General features: G+C 38.6%; 1 pseudogene; it reads right to left on the minus strand.

Annotated features, from left to right (window-relative positions):
- Window positions 1-2972: 2972 nt before the first annotated feature.
- Window positions 2973-5559, minus strand: LOC102824847 (annotated as a pseudogene).
- Window positions 5560-19134: the final 13575 nt, after the last annotated feature.

The raw sequence follows: 19134 nt of genomic DNA on the forward strand, positions 1-19134 counted from the left end.
GTAGTGGTTACGAATCGGGCTGTGAACCACAAGGTCAGCAGTTCGAAACTACCAGCGGTTCCGCGGGAGAAAGATGAGGCGTTCTGCTCCCGTATAAAGATTTACAGCCTCGGAAACCCTGTGCAGGGTCGCTATGAGTCGGAACCGACTCCACGGCACTTAACAACAACATATGTGTGTGTGTATATATAACAACAACAACATATATATAGGTGTCCTGGTGTGGTGATGTGGGTTAATGTGTTGGACTGCACAGTTGGTTTGAACCTCTAGGTTGGTGGTTCAAGCTCACCAGTAGCTCATCAGTGATCCTACACAGGGTCGCTATGGGTTGGAAGCAACTTGATGGCACTTTACAACAACAAGAAGAATATTATTACAATTTTGATCATAACTGTATTTCAGTGAATCCATTTAAATATATTATCAATAAGTAATGTAAACACACAGAAATGATTTATAACCACAGATTCCTAAATAATTCTAGTGCACTTTATCCTGAAATCTCACCTCTGCATCTGCAGTATATGTTCACAGTCAATTTATAGGAGAAATGACTGTTTGTAGTTAGGGATGGGGAAGACTATTGAGTAAAATGAGTACTTAACAACATGAACAACCTTCACTGTGACCTTTTTCTTGGTCCATGAGTCTTGTGACTTATAATTCCTTACTATAAGTCCAGGATGTTGGTCACAAGAATAGTTCTTCCATTACTAGGTCAATGTGTCTAAAACACAATGCCCAATATTGGGCTGCTAATTGCAAGGCCAGCAGTTTGAGTCCACCTGCAGCTCCAAGAAGAGACTTTCTGCTTCCTTAAAGATTTACAGCCTCTGGTAGCGTAGAGGTTACGAATCGGGCTGCAAACCTTAAGGTCAGCGGTTCGAAACTACCAGCTGCTCCGCGGGAGAAAGATGAGGCTTTCTACTCCCGTAAAGATTTACACCCTCGGAAAACCCTGTACAGGGTCGCTATGGGTCGGAACCGACTCGACAGCACTTAACAACAACAACAATAAGGTTGTTATGAGTCAAACTTGACTCTAAGGCGCACAGCCACCGCCACCCGTGCAAGCAGAAAATGGAAAAATGTTGTGTTTTTCTCAATTTCTTTAAATGGCTCCTTTAACAGTATTTGAAGCAGAAAAGCATATAACTTGTTATTACACTTTGAGACCTAAATCTGCATGTCAATGCCATGCATACAAACACACAAACACATCCTCCTGTGCTTACCTGATGGCATTAACATTGACAGATGCTTTCTGGGAAAATAATTCTGAAAAGGAAAATGGAGAACAAATCTTTCACTGCCTCTTTCAGATGTATTTGTCCTGCTGCTTATAAAACTTTGGAGTAGGGGGCTTAATAATCTCTATGATGTCAGACATAAATCACCAAATACCATAAAAGTCAGTCAGCCAAAGGACCAGAGATAGTTTGTAGAAATCTAAAAATAATGTATAGCTTTATATCATAACAATATGATTCTGGAGGCAGAGTCTGGTTTGGATCCTTACTCTTGGCATATTAAAATAAAATTACAACATTAGACCCCCTGAACCTCAGTTTCTTGATCTTTACAATTGTCATATAGGACTATTTTAAGGATTTGCAAAGATGCCTAACACATCTAGTTTGATGTTGTTTTTAATTGCTGTTGGGTCAGTTCTGACTTGTAGCAACCCTGTATAAGGTTTCTAAGGAGTGGTTGTTGGGTTTGAACCACCGAGTTTGCATTTAGTAGTCTAGTACTTATCCTGTAGTGCCTAGTTTGATGTGTAGTAGCAAACCAAGTGCCGGATAAATTGTATTTTCAAAAATGGCTTCATAAAATTAAAAGAAAATTTAAGATCGATCCAACTGCTAAGGTCAAAGTTGGACATGAAACCAATTCTATCTGGGCATATTTACGGCTAATAAACAGACACATTACTGTTCCTGAATTCATCATTTAACACAACCTTGTTAATAGATCATAGAAACCAGCATGAACATTCTAGTTAATGTATACCAGAAAAACCATTGGCTTTGGAGTCAGCCTGGCTTGAGTCCAAAGTTGAAATCCATCATTTGCAGTGTATGTTCCTCAGACAAATGATTTAACTTTTCAACGTTTTGACTTCCCTAGCATGTATTGAACAGTACTATATGCCTGGTGTTATATTAAATAGGCCAACATGTTTATTCATTAATCTATTAAACCTCTATATTATGCAAGCTACTGTAGGGAGCCCTGGGTAAATGATATTGGCATCATACCAACTTTCAGCTATTTAAAGGAAAGGAAATCTTAGTGGAACTTTTTTCATTTTCAAAGCAGGATGCTTGGAGAGATAAAAATAATGTGATACAGGTAATAGGGTTAAAATAGAAGGCTTTTCTAAAGACTAAGTTGAGACTTGATGAATGAGATGCAACTAAGCTAAGAATATTCTGGATGTGGAGGAGGACAGCATGTTTGAAGGCAAACAGGCAGCTCTCCTATCCCTTAAAATTAACTTTAACATGCAGATGCCACGTAAACATGAGAAAACCATTCTAATGCTTGTGATTCCATGCAAAGCTGTTGGAGTCCTAAAGGCATTGTTCCTTAGCAGCCCCAGACATCCATTTCATTTAACCTTTACGTCTTTGTTTCCTCTTTTTGATTATCAATAAATATTATTTTCCTTTTAGTCTCTACATTGAATTGTCTTATCTGGCCAGTTGAAATAAAAAGAAAGTGGTAAATTGTAAATAAGGGGAATGATGAAAGCTGTCACTGAAGAATTATTCATTCCATTTAGTAAACGATTATTCCGAAATATTAGCAATTTATAGAACTTCAAATTTTGCTCAAGCTTACCATAATAGCGAGGAAATGTAATCTAGTATTAACTAGATGCACATTAATCTCATTTAGTTTCCTAGGCATACACGATGGCTGTTTTTCCCAGCCGCCCTTGCAATTAGGTTGTGGTCATGGGATTAGGTTCTAAATGCTAAAATCACATGGGTAGAAGTGATGCCACTTTTAGATTTGGTTATAAATTCATCCTTAAGATTCTCCATTGTATGGTTCTCCGTTCTTTCCACTCCTTGGTTGTCTGTGAAGGCCACTGATATTGAATGGTGCACAGGAGGAACCTGGATCTCTGAGTCACCATTTGGAGGAGAGCCACCCGGAAGAACTGCTCCCTGTCATGTGGGCAACAAATAAAGACAATCTACAAACTTTTTCCATTTTAATCACTGAGTTTGGGGGATGGTTCATTTTAGCAGCTAGTGTTTCATGTGCTGCTTAGTGGTACAGTATTACACACGTCAGGGTCCATCATGGCTCAAAATATTTTGACTAAAATTTTGTTTCTGAAAGAATTCATTAAGTCTTTTTTGCCTTTTAACATTTTATTGTGGATTTAGGTACAAGTTTACAGAACAAAGTGGTTTTCTATTCAGCGATTTATACACATTGTGTTTTGTAACATTCAGAGGTATATTACAAGCTATCCTCTTTTTCTAATTAAAAATCCATTTTTCATCTCATCTTGAAATGAACTAAAAGGAATAGGATTTGAGAGACAAAACCACTCATAATCTATTAGATTTGGATTTAACCACAAAATAGCAATTAAAATCCAAAGAGATTTCCTTCTTTATTCTTTGTAAATAAATGAGAATGGCTAATGCCCCCATAAATATGAACCAAAGGAGTCCCTATTGAAGTAAAGTGAGAGCCACTACATTAGACATATTTTGCACAAAAGAATTAAACACACATGCACACTGAGACATACACACACATGACATTTCCATTGTCCTTAGAGGCAGCCTGGCCCTTTTCTGGGAACATTTAATTATTAAAACCCTGGTTCACAGTAAATGTTTCTCAGTGTATTTTCCATGCAAGCTGGAGGATCTTATTGAAAATCATTGGTCAGGTTAACATGGTAGATGATCACTCAGGGAGGGAGGGTGATAAGAGTCGACAAAGCAAAGAACGTGAGATCGAAACTTGGCTTACTGCTGTCTTCCCTTAGCTAAGGCATCAGTTTCCCCAACTGACAAAAAGGGAATAGTAATGCTTTCCTTCAAGACAGGTTTGAGTATTAACCAGTCTGACATCTCTTTGCCTTTTCAATGACTACATTTTGCCTGCTACACTTTGAGAGGGTGGTTATTACTGGACTGCTAACGACAGGATTGTTGTTTAAACCCACCTGTTGCTCCTCAGAAACCCTCTACAGGGTCATGATGAGTTGAATCTGACTCCATGGCAGTTGACAACAGCATTGGCTCACTGCATTAAGCTGTATCTTAAGGTATAGTCAACAATTCCTCACACATCTTTAGCCAGCCACTTCTCACAAATACCAAAACATCCTTGGCAAACAATCACTCTTTTATTACTTCCTATTGTATCACTCTCAGCCAATGCCCTGTCCTTTCCCTACTCAGATATGGAGCCTGTAGACATGAACCAGTCTTCCACCATGCCCCGGACATTTTCATTTTCTAAATTTCACTGCCTTCTTCCAGAGAATAATCTTTCTCTCTCTAACCACAGGCTGAACCTCTGTTCTAGAACTCATCCCTGAAGCTCATAGATGAGCTTGTTCTTTTGATGATTCATCTTCTGTTACCCCTTCCATTTTCCTTCTCATTCATCCTTTCCACAGCCCGTCAACACACAGAAGTCTATTTCTCCTCTTAAGAAAAGGTGTTTCTTTCCTCTCTGTTTTTGTCTTGTCTGATCCTGCTCCATTCTGCCATTAGCCAGCTCCTCATACTCTGACTCCACTGTCTGTTCTTTTTTTTTTACCTTCAATAAGAAATTTACTTGTTTTAAAAAAATTCAAATGCTGGCATTGTCCAGAAAATTTTAACAGGTCTATTTATAATTGTTATAAAGTTGAGCTGCTGAAACTTGTTCACTGAAACATTTTGACTTGCATTAATGCTTTGTTTTTATTAAAAATATTAAATATTAAAATATTAAAAATTCACAGAAATGAAAATGAAAAAAATTGCCAATACCTGATTTCTGTCCCCTGTTTTTCCATTTGTAATCATATACTTAGGTACCTTTTGAGCCCATGGGGGGGAAAAAAATTTAACATTCAGAACTACCAATAACAGGAAGAAGAGAATTTTTTTTCTTTTTTTTAAGAATGAAATGTTTCCCATTATAGTGGATTCTCCACGTATGCGACGTGCTAGCTGGACGTCTTTTGGCATAATTGTTACACGTTTGGCATGGATAGCACACAAGTTGGTGTCTTCAAAAAAGGCCAACCAGATAGGCCTCACTTGCCTCCTGGAAGCACAGATCTGTTTTGAAGTCTTGAGCTATTTCTCGCATCAGACGCTGGAAGGGTAGTTTATGAATCAGAAGGCCGGTGGACTTCTGATAACGTCTAATTTCACGAAGTGCCACAGTACCAGGCCTGTAACGATGAGGTTTCTTCCCCCCTCCAGTGGAAGGCGCACTCTTACAAGCGGCTTTTGTAGCCAGTTGCTTCCAGGGTGCTTTCCCACTGGTTGATTTGAGGGCTGTCTTCTTTGTACGAGCCATGGTATAGAGACCTCCTTACTTAACACCCCTTCTCCTTCAGCTGGAGCTCAGCGAGCTAGAGGCGGTGCTGGCGTTAGTGAGCGATGTCTGTCTGTTCTTCTTTTAAGCCTATTGCAATATGTTTTCTCCCTCAGTCGCTCCAGTAGCACTGCAAATGGGAGACCATTTGCCAATTCAACTGACTTCTCTGCTCAGTCCTCTTAATTGACTTGTCTAGCATTGAAGGGACCTATTGAAGTCCTTTCTTGAAAGGATCACTGCCTTTGGCATCTCTCACATTAGGTTCTCTTGTTTCCTCTCTGACCTCTGTGGTTGTTCCCTTCATAACGTCTATGAGATACTCTTGACCTGCCACCATCTTAAATGTTGACATCTGCAAATACTCTCACAATGGTCATCTTCTAATATTTGTTTTAATCATTGTAATCATTTCTCTTGCTTTCACTATAACTTAATATACTATCATTTGCATGAGTATTTCCTAAATCTGTCTCCAGTTTAATCTTTCAAATCCTATATCCGATTGCCCTATGAATGTCTACACTGGGTTGTTCAGCAGCCATCTCCAACTTTACATACTCAAACCTCAGTCTTCACTTCTTTTCCTCTTAGTGATTTCTCTTCTAGCCTAGGTTCACCTCATGAATTCAACACATTTATCTCTCTGTTTTATTTAAAGTTAGTGGAGTACTGGTGTTATGCTTTAGGATAAGCAGTAGACTGCTAATAATAAGGTTGGTGGTTCAAACCCACCAGCTGCTCCTTGGAAACCCTATATAGGATTGATATGAGTGACAACAGACTTGACAGCACTAAACAACAAAAAGTCCCGGTATGGAATTGTAAGATAAGCATAGGACTGCTAACCACAAGGTCAGAGGTTCAAACTCACCAGCAACTCCTTGGAAACCCTGCACAGAGTCAGAACCAATTTGAAGGCATTTAACAAACAAAAAACCTTCCTAAATCTTAGTTTCTTCATCTAGAAAATGACAATTTACGAATAATAAAACAATCACAGAAAGTGACTAGTTATTGCGTATTGCTCATGTTCTGTGTGTCAAGCACAGTCCCAAGTTTTACATGATTTGTTATTTATGAGGGGAAATTTGCATGTGTAAGTGGTTATTGCTATTGGAAACAGAAGTCTGGTATCTGAAGCTCACTTCTTTTTCAATTTCAGCCTCATTGAAGCATAGACCAGTGTGTATGCCAAAGAGAGAAAAACTATTCTTCCAACTCTCTATTCTTGGAATATTAGATGATTCATTCTCCCTCTATCCCAAACACATTCTTAAACCAATTGGAGATTGCTGCATCCTGAATCTGAAATCCTCAGATGAGATTCTTGGATTTTTAATGTCTATGATTAACATCTAAATAATTACATTAAATGCTTGTGTAGTACTGATCTTTGGTTCTTCAACCATGACCAGTCACATGATAAACCAAGGGAAAGAAACAGATGAGTTTGATTTGGAATTGTGATATAAAACACTTCTACTTTTATGAAGGACTCCTGGTGTAGCACTGTGGGATAAGCACTGGACTGCTAACTACAGGTTGGCGGCTGCTCCTTGGAAACCCTATACCCTATAAAGAGTTGCTATGAGTTCGAACAGATTCGACGGAACTTAACAACACCACCAACTTTTATGAAAGTAAGAAAGGCTTACTTGTTAACAATAAAAGTAAGCTACATTAGTCTTTGCTCTTCAACATGGATTCTCTTACCAGTGATTTACCAGTTGATACTAAATGATTTATAAACTAACTTGAAAATCTTAATATTTTGCAGAGTCTCATCACTTGGACCTAGTGGGCTCAGTGTAATTCACAAATCAGTAATGCTAAATGTTTTTATTTATTTATCCATTTGTTTAATTTTGCATTATGTGTCAAATTTAAGTGCTGACAAAAATCTTTCCAGAAAATTCCATGAATGCAACCACACAAACACATACAGAGCATCACATATTTTCAGATAGGAATAACAGACTGTTATTGTTGTTGGTACCGACTCATAGCAACCCTATGCCCAACAGAATGAAACATTGTCTGCTCCTGTGCCAACCTCACAGTCATTGGTACATTTGAGTCCATCACTGCTGCCACTGTTCCAATCCAGCTCACTGGAGGTCTTCCTCTTTTTCTCCATCCCCTCTCCGCTACCCGGTTTTACCAAACATGATAACTTTCTCCAGGGACTGGTCCTTCCTGATAATATGTCCAAATTATGAGAGATGAAGTCTGGCCATCCTGGCTTCCAGCGAGCATTCTGGCTGTATTTTTTCCAACACAGATTGGTTTGTTCTTTTGGCAGTCCATGGGACTTTTAATATTCTTCTGCAACACCATAGCTCATAGGCATCAATTCTTCTATGGTCTTCCTTATTCATTGTCCAACTTTCACATGCTAATGTTGTTGTTGTTAAGTGCCTTGAGTCCGTTCTGACCCATGACCCATAGTGATCCTGTATAGGGTTTCCAAGGAGCAGGTGGTGAGCTAGAAATGCCAACTTTGCTGTTCAAATCGACTGCAGTCCAACACATTAACCCACACCGCCACACCAGGACTTCAACATGCATATGAGGTTATTGAGAATACCATGCCATGGGTCAGGTGCACCTTGGTCCTCAAACTGATATTTTGGCTCTTTACCTCTTTAAAGAATATGCCTGATGCAATATGTCATTATTGGATGTCAATTTATCATTCATTTATGGATATACAGACATTAGGTTAAAATTCAGCAACATAGATGATCTTTGAGGATTTACAGACCCAAGATTTCCAAAACATAAGACGCAACCAAATGATTAACTATATGTGTATGTGTATATATATATACACACTAAAAAGTTGTATGCTCAAATTTCTTTTGTCAGTACAACTGGATTCCTCTAGAATTTTTAAAAGTCTAACAATTATTTAGAAGGGTTTCTGCTTAGAATGTAAAGATTTTGTCAGGAGTCAGTGGATTAAAACATTGATCTTATATGACCTTTGGTGGAGATTGTATTCTTATAATTTATAGAAAAAGTCTATGGACCTGAAGAATTAACAATAACCATAAGGAACCTTGGATTCCTGGTGTGGTGCTGTAGGATCAGCATTGGACTGCTAATCACAAGGTTGATGGTTCAAATCCACCAGCCACTCCTTGGAAACCCTATACAGGGTCTCTCTCTATAAGTCAGAACTGACTCTACGACACTTAACAATAACAATGAGGAACTTTGGTGACACAATGGCTAAGCACCCAACTACTAACTGAAAGGATGGCAGTTCAAACCCACCAGCCTGCTCTCTAGGAGAAAGAGGTGGCAGTCTGCTTTTATGAAGATTACAGCTTTGGAAACCGTATGGGGCAATCTTACTCTTGACTATTGGGCTGCTGTGAGTCAGAATTGACCTGAGAGCAATAGGTTGGATTTAGATAAAGAAGTCACGTGATAATGGAAGACCTGCTATCTAGAATAGTGTAATAATATTTACACATTTCATAAAGTCAAGTCTGTTGGCTTTTATTGATTTCATAATCTGAGTATGTTTCCAGAGTATGTTTTTGTGTTCACTTGACAACACCATGCATAGCATGTTTACTAAGTTGGCTTTCCAGTTGTAATTAACCAGATGTGATCCCCAAAGCATCTAATTTATTACAATTAAAGTTAAACTTTTCCTTTCAATAATATAACACCAATACAATGAATCATTTAAAAATAATTTGAAAGCATATGTATAATACACACTGTCCTTAAATGAATATTGTTCACGTTATTCTCAGCCAAGTGTTTTTTTGAAAATTATTTTACAATAAAATGCCTAATATTATTGGGACAGGATTCAGAGATAAGACTGGTGCCTGTGGGACATAATCTTGAAGGGGAAAGGGAAGCTCACAAAATGAAAAGAAGAAACTAAAGGCAGAGTGGAGAGGGTATGCAAAGTGTGCAAAACCATCATGTTTTACATCTTACAACAACAAAAACAAAACAAAAAAACAGGCCTCATTTAAAAACTTAAGCATTGGCCTATTATGAGTGTAGTTCTTGTTGCATCCTGTGTGAAGTGTTGAATATTTATTGGGTTTGGCAGTGAAAGTCTAAACAGCATCAACTAGCTTTTCATCTTTATTTTCAATACACAACTCACAACAAACTAATTCTGTCTGGTGCTGCTATACAGTTTTAATAAGTTCTTAGTATATCCATGCATGATGTTTGATGTGACTAAACAAAAAACTCTTAAAAAATGAGTGTAAGTGTTTAAAAAAATGTACAAAAAAGTACATTCTTTGACTAGTAGTGGATCTACATAAAACTTTACTAACTGGTAAGATGGAGGGTCAGAGAAAAAGAGGTAGACCACCAACGAGATGGATTGGCCAAGTAGCAGCATCCATGGACTCAAGTGTGGCAACAGTAGTGAGGTTGGCCCAGGACCGGGCAGTGTTTCATTCTGCTGTGCATAAGGTCGCTATGGGTCGGTACTGACTAAATGGCACCTAACAACAACAACAACAACTTAAGAAAAGGGTAACTTTTGCTCATTATCTTCTGAGCTTTATGAATTTGAAAATAAAATGCCTTGCATCAATGAACCCTCCCAATGATTCTACATATATAATAGATATGTTTTATTCAAGAAAGGAAAGTAAGATTCGGAAAGATATGAAAAGCCCAAGACCAAACAGTTAGTGGCAGAGCCAGAATTTGAATCCAGTCATTATGGCTTCAGAGCTAATACTGTGATCTACTGGATCATAATGTTTGTCACATAGTGACAAATTTCAACATATAATAGGGAAAATCTATTGTCTCTCTGTCTTTCTTGAACTTTCATCATTTTCTTGATCATTTTTCTTATTTTTTCCTATTTTCTCCTTCTAATTTTCTGTCTTCTTTGGTTCATTCCAATTAAAGATCCATCTTCTGGGTTTGGAGACAGATGTTTCAAATTTTTTTTCTTCCCATGGAAGCACTGACCTATTTTTCCGTTGTCATTTGGTACCACTGAGTCAATTCCAACTCATAATAATCCCGTGTCCAACCGAACAAAACATTGCCTGGTCCTGCGCTCTCCTCACATTGCTGCAGCCACTTTGTCAATCCATCTTACTGAGAGGCGTCTTCTTTTTCGATAACCCTCTACTTTACCAAGCATGATGTCCTTCTCCAGGAACACATCCCTCATGATAACACGTCCAAAGTAGGTGAGATGAAATCTTGCCATCTTTGCTTCTAAGATGCATTCCTGCTGTACTTCTTCCAAGACATATTTGCTCATTCTTCTGGTTGTTGTTGTTGTTAAGTGCTGTCCAGTTGGTCCCGACCCATAATGACCCTGTACAGGGTTTCCAAGGCTGTAAATCTTTACGGGAACAGAAATCTTTCTCCCATGGAGCAGCTGGTAGTTTCGAACTGCTGACTCTGCAGTTCGCAGTTGATGATAAATTCAATATTCTTCAAAAACACAATAATTCAAATGCACCAATTCTTCAGTCTTCTTATTTTTTGATCAGCTTTCACGGCGATTGAAAATACCATGGCTTGGGTATTGAGGACCTTCATCCTCAAACTTACATCTTTGCTCTTTAACACTTTAAAGAAGTTTTTTTGCAGCAGGTTTGCCTAATACAACATGTCCTTTAATTTCTTGACGACTGCTTCCGTAAGCGTTGATTGTGGGGTCAAGTAAAATGAACTCTTTGACAATGTCAATCTTTTGTTTTTGTTGTTGTTGTTTTTTGTATTCATCATGATGTTATTTTAATTGGTCCAGGTGTGAGGATTTTTGTTTTCTTTATGTTGAGGTGTACATCCTACTGAAGGCTGTATTCTCTGATCTTCACCAATAAGTGCTCCAATCCTCTTTACTTTCAACAAGGAATGTTATGTTATCTGCATATTTCTGGCTGTTAGTGTGCATTCCTTCATTCCTGCATTCTTCTCCATATAGTCCAGTTTCTCAGATAATTTGTTTAGCATGCAGAATGAATAAATAATGTGAAAGGAGACAACCCTGTCACAAAGTTTTTCTGATTTTAAACTATGCAGCATCCCTTGATTTGTTCCAAAAACTTCCTCTTGGTCTATGTATAGGTTGCATCTGAGTTTGATGCTTACACAGAAGGGACATTCTCCTAATTGTGGTTTTGAATACTCTTCTGTTTTTCTCGATTCGGATTTTTATAGCAGCCTATTATATAGGGTTCCACTGAGTCAGAATTGACTTGACAGCAAAGGGTTAATCCATAGAAACCTTGTAGCCCGTTGTAGTGCTGCTACAATTGAGCTATAAATGAAGGGAGAAGTGAGAGAAGGACAAAAAAAATCATATTTACTGTTAATATAAGCTGATATTAGAGAATATGGCTCTATCTAGGAAGAATGTCTTTCCAATAGTGAACCTCAAAATTAAACAAATTTATCACTGTGTTTCACACAACACTGGTCTGGGGCAAATCATACTCCCAAAGAGGCAGAGTGTGATAGATGAATTCTGTAGGTAGTTTATACCAAGAAGGAAGAGAAACCAGACGAAAGGGATCAATTATGCACACACAATTTCTTCTTCTAAAGACCCAAATCAATCATGTCTCCTTTACTGGCAAGAGAAGGACCAAGTCAGGGAAGGGGCCAGGAGGATGGAATCCGAAGACGCTCCTGACACGAGGAACAAACTTGTGGAGTGGAGAAGCACCGCCTCTCACATGTTATTAAAGGAGTGTAAAGATGAAACTGTAAGAAGAGTCAAATACAAGATGTGGGTGGGCATCAGCATCAAAAAGACAATGCAATATTAGAGAGAAGGTGTCGTTGTTAAGTGTCTTGGAGACAGTTCTGACTCACAGCAACCCTGTATAGAGTTTCCAAGGAGCGGCTGGCGAGTTTGAACTGCTGATGATGTGGTTGAATCCACATGGTTTCAACCAGTGCTTATGCTACAGCAGAGATAAGGCAAGGATCATGCAAAACAGACAAAGTTTAAAGGGGAAAATGAAAAGCTTTTCTTTTCTTTAATCCAGAATCTTTTCCTATGAGACAGATAAAAATGGTCAATAAATTTATGTTTTTGATGAATGTTTTCTGAAAATGTATAATTTGATCTGAACATCTCAGGTCAGAAATTTATTCCTCAGACACTTTGGTTAAATATTAGAAAGATGATTGTATTATGATTTGTCCTAAAATGCTCAACAGTGCACACATTTTAAGAGGAAAATGTACTAGGAAAAAAAGTGTCCATATCTTTTGTCAATTGCTTGTGATCCCAAAAAGAACTGTTGAAAATTGAAGAATAAGATAACAGACCTCTTCTTTTGTTGTAGGAGAAAGTTAAAAAAAAAAAGAAAAAGTTAGAAGAATAATAGCTGAAAGTTGAGATTTGGCAGAAAGTATGATATGATCTGATTTTCAATCAATCTCAAAACAGAATTTAAACACCTCCATCTGACATAAAATAGAAATAACCCACAGGTCATATGGTCAGTGTTGAGGATGCCTTGCAAGAAAAAAATTCTGCTTTATTTTACTTTTTCCCTTTTCTTTTATCCCATCCCCAAATTCCCTGGTCTGTGTCCAGTACAAGTCAGTCACTTGGTGAGACAGGGCTGTGTCAATAAAAGAGTGTTTACATACAATGGAATGCCTTTGAGTATGAATTCTAATGCTTTAGCTATTGTTACTAAGTGCCATGGAGTCAGTTCTGACCTATGGTCCCGTATAGGGTTTCCAAGGAGCAGCTGGTTGTTTTGAGCTGCCAACCTTGTGGTTAGCAGTCCAGTGCTTTTCCTATAGTGCCACACCAGTCCTCCTTACAATTATGAAATATAAATACATAGTATCTCTGAGATTTAGCTTCTTCCTGTGACAACTGATAATAATAGTATCTTGAGTTTTGCTTTGGGTGATTTTTAGTCTAGGGAGCCCTAGTGGTGCGGTGGTTAAGCACTCACCTGTTAACCGAAATGCTGGTGGTTTGAACCCACCAGCTGCTCTGATTGCAGCCTAGCAAGCACTATGGAGTACTTCTGTTAGTCATGTAGGGTTGATAGGAGCTGGAATTGACCTGTGATGATGAAAAGCTCAGATTTTGGAATTTTGGGAATTGATGGTTAAATCTAAGTAATCTAATTTCCTGTGTGACAGTGGGAAATTGCTAAACCTTTCAAGGCCTCATTATCTCTATTTTATAGCTTAGGATATAAATCACACCTACCCCATGCCATTGTGGTAAAGATGACACGAGATGAGGCAATATATGTCAAGCATTCCCAGCAGTGGCAAATAGAAAAAGGATTTATGAATTTTGCCTGTTTTCATAAATGAACAACACTTCTGTTCCAAGCATTATACTAGACAGATAATATCACCTATTTACATAATTAGAAACTGACACTTAGAAAAGATGACTTGTTTAAAGTCACAAGACTAGTTAGTTCTTATTTAGGATTTTTTGCAGCAGATGGGTCCACCTTTCACAAGCATACCTGTTGTGATGAATAGTCGTTGTGGTTGTATGCCATGGAGTCAGTTCCGACTCACAGCAACCTTGTATAGGGTTTCCAAGGCTGTAAATCTTTACGGAAGCAGAAAGCCTCATCTTTCTCCCATGGGATGGCTGGTAGTTTCGAACTAGCTGACCTTGAGGTTAGCAGCTTGACTCGTAACCACTACACTACCAGAGCTCCTTGTTGTGTTTAATAGAATGCAAATATTTGGCCTGATATCAGAGCAGATTGGCACCACAAATACAGATTATGTTATCAGTAATCATTGGTGTTATTGTTGTTGTTGTTAAGTGCCGTTGAGTTGATTCCAACTCATAGCAACCCTGTATAGGGTTTCCAAGGAGCGGCTGGTGAGCTTGAACTGCCAACCTTGTGGTTCAAACTGACTTTTGAGGTCCAGCGCATTAACACATCATACCACCACACCAGGACTCCATCAACAACCATTAGGAGATAGGACTATCTTTTCCCACCCACATGTCTCCTCTCTCCTTCACCCTTCACCTGGCTTGAACTTTGAAGAGTTTTTTTTTTAATGTATGAATAATGACAGCGGCCCCATGGAAGCTGTTCCGGTGAGGAAACCTCAAGGCCTCTCTTCCATCTGGGAATCCACATGAATGAAATGGATCCAAAGGGTGTTGTGGTTTATTGCTGACTCATGGCAACCCCATGTGTATGGTGTGCAGAGAAGTAGCGGCGGCTTTTGTAATCAGATCAGGCCTGTCTTTAGAAGCTCTTTCGGGCGAGTTCAAACCTACAACCTTTTGGCTTTTGTCACCAAGGGAGTCCTATCCAGAGGGCTGTTGTTGTTGTTGTTGTTAGGTGCCATCGAGTCGGTACCGACTCATAGTGACCTTATGCACAGCAGAACGAAACACTGCCCGATCCTGGGCCAACCTCACTAGCGTTGCCATGCTTGAATTCATCGATGCAGCCACTTGGCCAATCCATCTTGTTGGGGATCTTCCTCTTTTTCTCTCACCCTCCACCTTACCAAACATCATCTCCTTCTCCAGCGACTGGTCCCTCCTGTCAATATGTCCAAAGCATGAGAGATGAAGTTTGGCCATCTTGGCCTCTAAGGAGCACTCTGGCTGCACTTCCAAAACAGATCTATTGGTTTTTTTGGCAGCCCATGGCACTTTCAATTTTCTCCTCCAACACCATAATGCAAAGGCATCAATTCTTCTACGGTCTTCCTTATTCACTGTCCAGCTTTTACAAGCATATGAGGTTGTTGAAAATACCATGGCTTGGGTCAGGTGCACCTTAGTCCTGAAGCTGACGTCTTTGCTCTTCAACACTTTAAAAAGGTCTTGTGCAACAGGTTTGCCTAATGCAATACGTCGTTTGATTTCTTGACTGCTGCTTCCATGAGTGTTGATAGTAGATGCAAGGAGAAAGAAGTCCTTGACAACTTCAATCTTTTCTCTATTGATAAGAATGTTGTTTATTGACCAATTTGCAAATGAAAGGATATTGAAATAAAGCCGAACCCAGAATGGAGATTTGCAGTGTTGTTGTTAAGTGCCATCAAGTCAGTTCCAACTCATAGTGACTCCGTATCGGGTTTCTGAGGAGCAGCTGAGTTGACAGCACTTAAAAACACCACTGTTGATGAGGGGTTCATCTTCCAGCACTATAGCTGACAATATTTCAGTGCTATTCATCATGTTTTAATATTCAGTATTATGGTGCTATCTGATGGTGTTTCACTGGTCTTCATAAAGTTTTTAGTGGCTAAATATTCAGAAGTAGTCCGTCTCTCCTTTATCTGAGTCTGTCTTAGTCTGGAAGATCAATTGAAACCTGTCCACTATGGTGACTCTGCCAACATTCAAAATATCAGTGGTATAGCTTCCAGCATCACAGCAAAGCCAACACAGTGCGACCAACTGACAGAGTGGTGGGTATATACGTATGTTTGTTGTTGTTCTTAAATGCCCTTGAATCGATTCTGGCTCTTAGAGACTCTGTATAGGGTTTCTAAGAATCAGCTGGTGGTTTTGAACTGCCAACCTCATGGAGTCCACACTAGTACACTGTTAATATATATATAAGCAATTAGCATATTAGTTAGACTTGCTTAGCTAAAATTAGAGACTGTTTCAAAATGATGCTACTTGGTAAATTTTCAAAATTCCACAAGGATGTCTAGTAAAACTTTGGATATTTTTGGATGTTAGGCCTATTAATTGTTAAATGGTATAGTAAAATATAATTTTTAAGGCTTCAGAAGTTCTGGATGGTATTCTATTTAAATGTTTCTATATTTAGCCAAATATTTAAATTCCTTGACTTAAATGAGTGATTAATTACCAAGAGCCAATCTGTTTGATCGTCGGTACCTAACAACAAAACAACAATCTATTGGAATTTTTGTAACAGTCAGGCCTCAAATTCATCGACTCATGCATTTGTGACATAAAGTTTGCATCATTTAGACACTTTTTTTAAATGAATGATGATAATATTTTTACTAATTTAATTTTGGAAATGATCTTTTACTTAATAGCTATTATGTGAAATATTAACAAAACTATCTGTGTTACATGGTCTCAGTCTGTCTTCAGTAACCTTACAATACACTTGAACACTAATAATTGGAAAAGAAAGAGAAAAAAGAGCCATATACATGTAACTAACCAGAAAGCCTGAGATTTATCCCACTGGTTGGCAGGCTGGCAACCAAGCTTAATAAAGAGCCTTCTTACCTTTATGTACTTTGTTTCCTCAATTGTGTAAATGGAGGGAATGTCAGATCCGTGTCACAGGGTTTCTCTCTTAAATGCCTCTGAATACTTGCTATAGAGGCTCCTTAGATTTCAGTTCAATCCTTTCTCGAGATCACACAGAAAAAAAAAAAAAAATGTAAAGAAGTCAAACGCAAGATGAGAATAGTAAATCAACAGGAAAAGTGTTCAGAACCACAAGGCCAAGTCTACCTTGGAAACCCTTTGGTCTTTTAGGCAGGACACAGTTTTGAAGTTCAAGAGCAGAGTCCTTGAGTTAAAAGGTGAATATTTTCAGAGTTAAAAGCAACAGTCTTTCATGTTTTTTATTTTATTTTATTTTATTTCCCAATGGCTTTGCAAAGCTCCAAAGGCCCAGCAAAGAAAATAGAGGGGTACTTTTCTCTACCTCATTTCTCATTTTGTTTTCTTTGTTAATAAGGAGGGGAAGCAGCAGCTGAGGTTGGGACTTTGACCTCTTTGTGGTGACACATTAGAGGAAAGGTCCCATTTTCGAACAGCAGTTGTGCCAAAATGAGGTCAACCGCTGATTCCAAGACTTAGCTTCAGTTCAGGATTGGGGATGTCTGTGACACTCACATCCTAAGAACAAGACAGGTAGATATATGGCCAAGGTAAAGGTGGGGAATCAGAGGTGGATAAAAATGTGCCCTTCTGACAGATCCTACTGTTTCAAAAGTCATCAGGAGATACTTGCGAGAGATGGCACTATGGTTTCTGGACCCAAGAGTACAATTGAAGCAAAAGAGCTAGGGACAGAAGTTGGACTTCAGACACAGTTTTTTAAAAAGTAAAATCTGAGGACATCACAAAGACAACTATTTGATATTCCTGTTCTCTCTCTGAAAATTACCCCTAAGGTAATGAATTACTTGATTCTTTAGCCAAAGGGGAGCTAGAAGACTAATACAGAGGAAAAACTATTGCAGAGGAAAGTGTCAGGCTACATATTAGGAGGGAATGGGATGAGAAAATCTACCACAGACTGCTGCTATGAAATTAAGTAAAACATATATCAATTAAAAAGGAACTTGTGACATATTTTTGACCTAAAAAGGGTATGGATCTATCTTGTTTACACAGATATACGCATATTTAAAATATTTATACACATGCATGCACACATACATACCAAATTCATTCAATGGCCACAGTTTTTATTGTGTATTGAGTGAGTGAAGGTTTACAGGGCAGATCATCAGTTTTACATTCAGCATCTCATTACTATGATTACAATCCCCTCTATGTACCCTCAGCCAACAGTCTTTACCTCTGTTACCTTTTTTGTGTGTGTATGCTGAAAATATATATTCATTTAAATGTCTAAAGGGCGCATTTTGCAAGCTGGCCTCCTGCCCACAGGCACAGTGCCTTTCTCGTTCCATGGGCCTAGAGTTCTCTGCTGCTCTGTTTCTCTAAGCCATCGCCTCTGCCACCATCTCTGTTGTCCAGGCTTTCCTGGTTAGGATCCCTAGTTCCTCTCATGCTCTACCCTCTTGATGGTCTTAGGGTCCTCTGTTCCTGAAACGACAGACTAACTGCTCCCCGCTTTTAGGCACACCTCTTCTACATTTACAGTTGTGACAATCACCATTAGACTTATTTTTTAGCTTACACTATTTTGTGTTTGAATTTTTTCAAATATTAAATGCTAAATTTTCCATAGAGCTAAAGTTTGTAAATATAATCTGGAGGAAGACACTGGAATATCTTTGCTGTTGTTAGGTGCCATTGAGTTGGTTCTGATCCATAGTGACCCAAGTACAACAGAACAAAGGTTGCCCAATCCTGCACCATTCTCACAACAGTTGGTATATTTGAAGCCATGGTTGCAGCCACTGAAACTTCCTCCTTTTCACTGACCCGCTACTTCCTGAAGCATAATGTTCTTCTCCAGGGATTGGTCCCTCCTGGTCACATGTCCAAAGTAAGCAAGATGGTGTCTCACCTTCCTTACATTTAAGGCGCATTCTGACTGTACTTCCTCCAAGACGGACTTGTTCTTATTCTGGTAAGCCACAGCATAATCACTATTTAAAAAGAAATAATTTTTTTCCTCTGTAGATTACTTTTGTAGAGTAGGGGTGGGGAATATTTGTTCTTAAATATTTGGATATTAATAACATCATTCGCAGGACATATAAAATTATCAACTTAAAAATTAGACTGCTATATTCAGTCATTTAATAACTCACCCCTGCAAAGCTGTTTGAACTGCAAGGTCGGCAGTTCAAGCTCATCAGCTGCTCCTCAAAAACCCTATACAGGGTCGCTATGGGTCGGAACCGACTCGACGGCAC

This window comes from Chrysochloris asiatica, unplaced genomic scaffold (assembly GCF_000296735.1).
Source record: "Chrysochloris asiatica unplaced genomic scaffold, ChrAsi1.0 scaffold00055, whole genome shotgun sequence".
Lineage (NCBI taxonomy): Eukaryota > Metazoa > Chordata > Mammalia > Afrosoricida > Chrysochloridae > Chrysochloris > Chrysochloris asiatica.